We start from the raw sequence: 8,953 nt of genomic DNA on the forward strand, positions 1-8,953 counted from the left end.
GTCACATCCTCCAGAAAGAAAACATCCCTTATTTGGATCAAATGCAGTAGTTTCCGAAAAACACCACATGTTTTAAAAAAACAAAACAAAACAACGACCCTCTTTAATGTTAAAATAGCTTCCCGGCTGTAAAATGACACTTTGAATGCCACTGATCAGCAGCTCTTTGTGAAAGAAGCACTGAGAGGGTTTTACATTTACCATTTCTGGAAAAACAACAACTTTGATTTTCAAAAAACAATCTCTTCAAATGGCTGTTGAGCAGCTTTGTGTGGCATCTATTGATGACTTTTATTTTTTGTTGTTGTTGGAGTCAATTTTTGACTTGGTTTGTGGTGTAACTTTCTCTTGCAAAAAAAAAAAGAAAATCTGAGTAGCTCACCCTCAAGCAGGTTTCATGAATCCCTTTCTTAATCCATCATTTGTACATTTACCTCAGGGTCGACATCCGCAAAGCAGATACATGGGACAGTTTGTGGATTTTGTTGTAACATCAGTTGCTGCACAGAAAAGTCTGCCAGCGCACTCCCCCCAGTGTTCCTGGGTGCTTGGTGCTCACTGCTGGTCAGTGTCCGCCCACACTGGAAACACAGGAACGCCTCCTCGCGGGGCCCAGCTCCTGCCTATTATGTCTACATAACATCCTACTGTCCTGCTATGTGCCTTAGTAAGCACTGGGCACTCTGGCGCTTTTTCAGTGAAATGCCCCTTTAAACACCTTTGACCCTTTAGTGTCAGTGGACTTACAGTAGGCAGGAAGCTCCTTCCACCTGAAAATAAACCGACTGTGACAGTGTACACATCCCAGTCTATCCATCCATCCAGACTGCACCAGTCACATATAGGCCTCCACAGGCATGAGTGTCTCATAACTTTTATTCTCACTGTACCGAATCTACTTGAATAATTCAACACAAAAGGCCATTGAACACAGTTTTGTACATGTCCATTTTTACTGTACTTGCTTTTGTTGTCAAATAATTATTAACCTCTCTGGAGAACGGCGTGTAGTCTGATTTATTTAGGGTTTGTTTTCTAGATTTTCCATTGTCTTCAGGTCATTTCAGCATCTCTTTCGTATATATCACAGCGTAAGGTTGACTGTTTTTGTCGGGCTGTTTAAAGGCACCGTATTTTGTTAAAAATGATACAGTTATCCCTTTTATCAGAAACACTTAATACTCTGTTGATGTCAGGATGCAGGTTATTCCATTTAGCCTGTTCTCCAAAAATTCCTCCAAGTCAGAAAACGAATTGTTTTGGGGTGTCGAACTTTCCTGACTTCTATGTTCGACAATTTCAGACAGTGACTCATTTTCTTTATTATTTTGATTATTTTTAAAGTTTTCCATACGAATAGAGACCACAGCATTGTGAGTTAGCAGTGTGGTCATGATTTTGTATTATCGTTTTATTTGTCTCATATAAAATGCTTGTATATATTTTTCAAAAATCATACCTCTTGAAATATTTGACTTTTGTTGTACCTTCATATCTTTTCAAGACATCCATCATGTAGCTTACGTTTGCTTGGTGAGTAGCACAAATAATTGGTGGTTTTATTTGTCCCTACTGGAATGAAGAAAGAGACTTTTTTTCTGTAAAACTAAAAAAACAACAAACAAAAAAACACTGGGCTAAATTTTATATTATCATCCCATGTTGTCGGGGTCTTGCACATCCTTGTAGATTCTAAACGTAATATTTCCAGGAAATAATAAAACCTTATTTTTATTATTTTATGTTACACAGATATTTAAAACACCCCTCCTCTACTGAGCTCCATGTATTTATCTTAGTTTAAACATGTTCTACATGAGGGATGATGTCAGCTGTAATTGACTTTGAAACTTCACTTCAGCATTTTTTAATCTCCTACATTATGATTGTAATCCCACATTACAGCTTTGGACATCTGTCAAAGAAAAGAAATGACTTCAAACAAGAACAAGATGGAAATACAAGGTTTGCACAAGATGCTGACGGTGTACCAGTTAATATTTTTTTCTGCTAATTGTAAAATTATATTAAAGTGAATTGGTTGCTGCCTAGTATGTAAAGAACTAACATGAATCTTATTTTTAAAAATCCCATTAATCACATGAATATATCACCGATCAGATTGTCTCGTCTCCATGATGGTCTCAGTGTACAAGCATGATCGATGCAATTGTGTGCCAAAACTATCGCGGTAACTTCATGAAGATACACAAGTTGAGGGTAAAAAAATCTAGCTACTATCAGACATTTAACAAACTTGTACAGTTTTATAAAGTGTGACATGTTTTTACGTGATGTACAGGATTTAAAGAAGCAACTCTGCATATTTGATATGCAAGTGCTCTAAGTTAAATACTTCCTTTCTGCTTCATGTAAACATTTTGATTGTGTAACTTTGTCTTCATTCGGTTCTTGTTATTTAATTTGTACTTTCTTTTTTTGGCTGTACAATATTCTAGCAATGTATAATGGCTTATTGCAGGTATCTGTTTTGACATAAACAATCTTAATGATGACGAACGCCCAACCATTCCAAAGGATTGAAAATTGCATTTGCTATAAATGTGCTGCTTCCATGGACCCGATGCGTTTTTGTAGGTTATGAATCGAAGTCTGTCTTGACTGTGAGGCTTTACACGTTGTGAGTTGTGCACAAGGTACGTTTGTCATTGTCAACATTTCCCAGTGGTTTAGTCTCTCCTTTCTACTCTGCCGGCTCTATAGGCTTAGCCAATTTGAATGAACAACACACATGCAATATTTTAGTTAAGTATTCTGATATGTAATATTTAAAAGACAAGGACATACTGATGCATGTCCTCCCTCGTGACAAAGCCCTGAAGCTCGGGATATCGTGTTTTAAGAGGCACGATAGGAGAGAGAGGTTCTTCAGAGTGAGAAGGAGCTTTGAGTTCTCGCAGCTCATCAAAGGCTCCACAGTTACAAGTTGTTACCAAAGGCTATGAAGCGAAAGATGAATGTGGCAGTAACTTTGAACCCAACCCAGTTTGGACATTTGGGTTGAACTTTATATGCCGTAGGTGTTGATTAATGGATGTTGTGCTTGATACGGACCCTTTTCTACATCTCAAATAAGCAAGCTTTGTTTTCTTTTTTTCTTTCTTTTTTTGAAAATCACTTGAATGAACAAAAACCTTTTAAATCTTACGAGCAAACTAATTCTGACTCAGTAAAAAGACGAGAAACAAAAGAGACTGAGTGAGAAGGACCATGCAGAGGAGTAGACCACATCTGTCTGTGCGGCATTTGCTCTTTACTGTAGAAATGCATGCTGACAAAAAAAGTCTTTTGTTCAAGCTTTGAATATGTTTGCCCTTAAAGGATTCGTCTGTTCCAGGTGATGCAGCACAGCGTGCTGTGAATGACCTCCCTTTAATTACAAAGAGAGAGAGCCACCCACCAGCCTGTTGGTTCTGGTTCCTGTACCTGTTTGTCCTCAGTGTACCTCCTCAGTGTAACGTCTCTCTCTCGATACCTCTGTGTGTTTGTCCTATGCCCATCACCATCAGTTGCCTGTTGTAGTGACTCCATGGTGCTGCTTCCCCTTTCAGCACCAGTATAATCTAATCTGTAAATAACTCTCGACTCAGCTACGGCCAGTACATTTTCTTATGACCTCACTCTAACCTTCAGGTGTCATTTTGTTTTTTCTCTCTCTCAGCAAACCAAAATCACTACATACAAGTATTACAGTTGTACAGTTCCTCGGATTCTACACACATTTAATGTGCTGGTCTTAGCTGCTCTGCTGTACCTTTTTATGGCATTATTTTCTACATGTTAGACAATATATTGTGACCATGTCCTATGCAAATATGAAAAATAACAGATTGTTGAATAATGTATGTTGTCATAACTTGTATGCATGATATAGTGAAGTTTACATTTGGAAATAAATTCATAAAATAAGCAGCTAAAATGTTGTTTTGTACTCATTTCCTTTTCTGTTTCAAAATATGACTTCAGAGGTACTGGTGGGCAGATTTTGTTAGCTTTGGACATGCTAGCTGATTCCCCCTGTTTCCAGTCTTAATGTAAGTTAATCAGCTGTAGCCTTAACGTTATATTTACTGTTTAGATATGAGAGTGATGTATCCATGTTCCCATCTAATTCTCAGCAAGAAAGTGAATCCAAAAATGTTAAACTGTTCCTTTAAGTCAGGGAAGTGACACAGTTGTCTGTTGCATAAGCTAACATTAGCCACCATAAGCTAACGGTCATACCAAGTGAAGCGTGAAGTGAAGAGTGTGTATCGTTGTTTACAAATTTAACATTTTAATTTTAACAGAAAGAGTGTGTTTTTATTTACCGGTAAGTCAGATTTGTATCAGACTCCACCCAAGGAATTTCTTGTATTGATCGAAAGTATTTTAAACATTAGAGCAGAGTTACAGCAGAGAACTGTGTAAATGGGTGGAGTGATATTACTCAGTTAGACAGAGTTTCCTCACAAGTGTGCCATGTGCTTCAGTATTTTTCTTGCAACAGGAAGTACACCTTGTTCCCTCATCTCACCCATGCAAATATTTACAGTAACTGCTGGGGTATCAACAATGGGCGGGGCACCAAATGCTGGGGGCACCATATGCTTCCCTATTGTATTTCAGGCCCGATAGACTGATATATCGTGCGAGGTTTCCTGTACTTACCAAGTGCACTTGCAAATACAGAGAAATGGATGATTCACTGTCAACTGTAGCTTCCCACTGAGCAAAGTACACGTTTAAACCCGTCTGACACACGAAAAGCAGTTTCTCACTCCATCTGCATGTGCTGCTCTGCAAAACCCCCACCAACACGCAGGTTGGAGCTACCAGCACACCACGCTACACGAACACACAAGCTGCCACCCCTGGCACCACCACACAACTTGGTGTGCCATCACAGCCGGCATGTTCCCAGAGCTTGTCTTTCATATTTGTGTGGCAACATGAGGGCCGTTTTCGTGTGTTTATATTTAACTCATTCTTTTTTGATTGTTTTAAGCATTGAATGTTGGCAGGGAGCTGTTGTCAAGGAAAATAGGGCTTCAAAATATACACGTCTTGTATCTTTCCTCTGTGTGAAAGTGGAGCCTCTGGACCCTCAGCAAACCACCGACTGAGCTCATTCACACGCATCTTGTTGTATTACGAGAAAGATCTCATGTTTTGGTGGTTGTGCGGTTGAGGCACTCTCTGGGTTGCACGTCTTTGAATCACGTGTTTACTCTCAGGATGACACATTCTCTCCTTTGTAGTGAGTTATATTGCTGCAGAAGCGGGGCAAAGTACACAGAGTTATATAAGCAGTGACAGCTCATCTCGGCTGGTATCACCCTGCAGACAGGATGTGGGGCCGAGGTAGTTTCAGTTTGACTGATTTATCTCTTCAATCACACCTTTTCTTTGGATTATCGACTCCCGAGCACCCGGTCTCCAGGTGAAGTTCTGCACGCAGAATTAACTCAGTGATTTACAGGGTGGCGAGAACCTCAACCCTCAAGTTATTTCAAATGCATTGTCTAAGGAAAGGCACAGTACATCGTGTGAGAGATGGAAGATGAGGATGAGGGGGTGGGTGTTTGGTGTTACCCGCTGCTGATTGGTGCACCCAAGCTAGACACACTCAAAGTCTAGAGCGTGGGAGACTTTGTGGCCTGGAAAGGGTCTATGCTCCACGGAGGTGTGTGGGCATCGCTGACTTTGAGACTCAGTAGAATGAATCCACAGAAAAGGAGGGAGAGATGTGGTCAGCAGTGGCAGCAGTAGCAGTAGTGGTCTTAATCGCACAGAGGCCTGTGTGTGTGTGTGTGTGTGTGTACGTCCCTCTTCCTCCATGCCAAGCCCCAGAAGGCAGGCTGACAGGCCATGTGATGCCACCCACTCGCGAGTGCAGTGCATGGCGGGGCTGGCGCTAGATCCTGCAGAGCGGGTGGGATGAGCTCAGATATTGGAGGCTGGCACTGGCTGAGAACAAGGCTTAGCAATGGGAGTGTGTGTGTGTGTGTGTGTGTGTGTGTGGGGGGGGGGGGGGTTGGCATTACCACTCTCCGCAGCGGAGGCATCAAAGGCATCAACCTGCTTAAAACACAACAGCCCTGTAAATGCTGTCAGGTAGAGCCTTGCAGTCTAGTAAACCAGAATTGTGCAAAGAGGATCTAAATATTCAATTCATACACCCACTTTTTATTTTCACTGTCTTAATGGGACAACTGCTTATCATAAAAATCAATATTTATGAACTATTGTGTTGCGTTGAGGCCTCCAATGGGTTCTTATTATGTGAGGAAGGAGACAGATGCATCTGAAAGGGAAATAATAGGCAATTCAGAATTACTATATCCTGGTGTTTTAGTTTTAAATGAGTTGAGTGAATTTAACAAAACATGGAGGCTGTGTTGAGAGGATGAGAGGCCTGCCAAACGACTGCTGTATGCCTCATAGAGCCCTTTGTTGCTTTGAAAAGCAAAGGGAGGTCCCTCATAAGTCAAAGGGAATTCTGAGAAAAGGGGATCCAAGAAAGAAGACAATGCACTCTGTCGCATTCAGCACTTGTTATGGAGGACGCAGGATTCAAGAGCTCGGGGATACATTGCTGGGAAGAAAAGGACCCCTCATGTGCCATTGTGTGACGAACATTAGACATCACGTGGAGATGTAAGTCATCTTCAAAACCTAACAAGTCATTCCATATTATTAGCAGCCGCAGTCCACAGATGTGACCTGAAGCGCGGGGGAAACCGCTGGAGAGGTCCTGAGTATAACCCACATTGTTGTCTCAGCCCAGTCACGAGACTATCTCTCAGTCAGAAGTATGCAATTCATCCCACACATTACAGGCTACTGCCCACGAACCAACGGTCTCCTCACTCTCACTCCACCAACTCAGCCAGCTGCTACAATACAGACTGTGGATTCTTGAAAAAAGCAAAGGCTAACTTTACCTCATACTCTTTTATCGAAAAATATTTTCTTCCTTTCTACATTTGCATTTGAGAGTTCTGACAGAGACAGGGACTGATTTGATGCCTGAACTTATATTTACTGTACAGGTCACCGTTTCGCTCCTCACTTATTACAATCTGTGGGTGCCTAATAGTTTAACGAGACCTTACAGTATACAGCCATGCTCGAGGCTCCTTGAGGCTGTACTTTGGCACAGTGTTGCTTTGAGTTCAATGCTAACATTTAAACAATTGCACCTTGTTTCTCAGCTTAGGTGAGCATTTAAGCATGCTGCCACTTGCACTGAACACAAGTACAGCTGAGGCTGATGGGAATGTCGTTCGTCTTGCCATCATCCATTCATAAAACAAAGAGAGTTAGGAGGAGGTAAAGTTAGGGGAACGCCAACGTTTTTACAAATTAATAATTAGGGGGAAAGTATTGTCTGCATCAAATTTCATGGCAATCCATCCAATTGTTGTTGGAGACATTTCAATCAACACCACCAATGTGAACTACATTGTTGGGACTATAGATGAAAAATAGCCTTTTGGCTAACTCTGGCACATTTGCAGAAATGTTTTTATTAATGTGCACTGTCCCGTTCAAATAAACCAATAAAATAAAATAAAATAAACCTCGTGGCTGCAGAGAAATTCAGAGGATCATCAAAGTATACTGGATACATCCTCTGGGAACCATGAATGTACAAAATTCTATGAGGATATATTCAATAGTGGTGGAGCAACTGACTGACATCACTAGAGCCATGCTGCCAGCTAGAAAGTTTAAAAACAACCCTAAAGACACTCTATATTTACTTAACCATGACTGCTTGTGTATATCCAATGATGATAATGTGACTGGAAGCCTTTGGTCACAGCTTTTAAAGTGTTACAATGAATCCCTTCTCACTCTGTTATTCTCACAAGCTGCTTTTCTCTGCATTTAAAGATTTAATTAAGCTGCAATTAAATGAATCCATACATATCTACAAAGGTAAATAAATAATTTGCCATTTCTTTGAATTTCCTCCGAGTCATTTGAGTCACTGAGTGTTTGATACCATTTGTCTTGATATTTGCTCGCATACAGGAAGCCATCACCAGATTTACCCATGGCAGGGTTGGAGGACACTCTCACATGAATGCACTTGCTGACTTTCTGCTGCTTTTGGAAAGCCTCCTTCGCTGCGTGGCATCGACCCTAATGCCAATATCGAGGCATCTCTGGAGGAATAAAGCAGAGTTAGAGCTCCAAGTCTGGAGTGCTGCCCTACTTGTCAGTTCACTCCCAAGAATCTCAACGCTGTAACCTCAGAAGGATTTTGGTGGAAATATTCCCCTCATTCTGTTTTGTTTGACTCATTCAAAAAGATGAATTACCTTTTTCAAATAACCATAGAAAGTGTCCTATTTTAGAGACAAATAGTCTCTTAAAGGGCCACGGCACTGATTTTACACATGAAGAGCAGTTCGTTGGAAGTACTTTGCAGTTGTATAATGTCTCCTGAGGCTCTGGAGAAGCTTTGTCAAGTCTGAGAAGTTAACCCTGGTGATGTGAACTCAGCTTCAGCTTTGGGACTTTAAAGTCTTTAAAGACTTTAAAGTCTGTGTTACAAAGTTGGGGCATGGAGTTTAAAAGACCAGCCAGAAGGGTTTTACAATAGAAACTGTTGAATCAAACTGGGAAACTATTGTAGGATCCAGTCTGTTTGGCGCTTGACCCACATTTGCAACAGAAAAATCTGCATATTTCAGTCTTTGTTGCATCAATTTAGACAAAGTCTCTCACAAGTCCATCAACATTATAGCAGTGCAATGTTAAAAGTGGAGTACCCCTTTAAAGATGCTGCTAAGCTATGCTAACGCCAATTGTACTTTTCAGGGATCAAATAATCATCCTCAGTGATTGTTGTTTAAAACAACATAACCATATTCAGTTTTGATTAGTCCTGGTACCCTAATACAGTCATTTAACCAGTTATCGTCTGCTGTTAAGCCTC

The sequence above is a fragment of the Melanostigma gelatinosum genome, assembly GCF_949748355.1.
Source record: "Melanostigma gelatinosum genome assembly, chromosome: 1".
NCBI lineage: Eukaryota > Metazoa > Chordata > Actinopteri > Perciformes > Zoarcidae > Melanostigma > Melanostigma gelatinosum.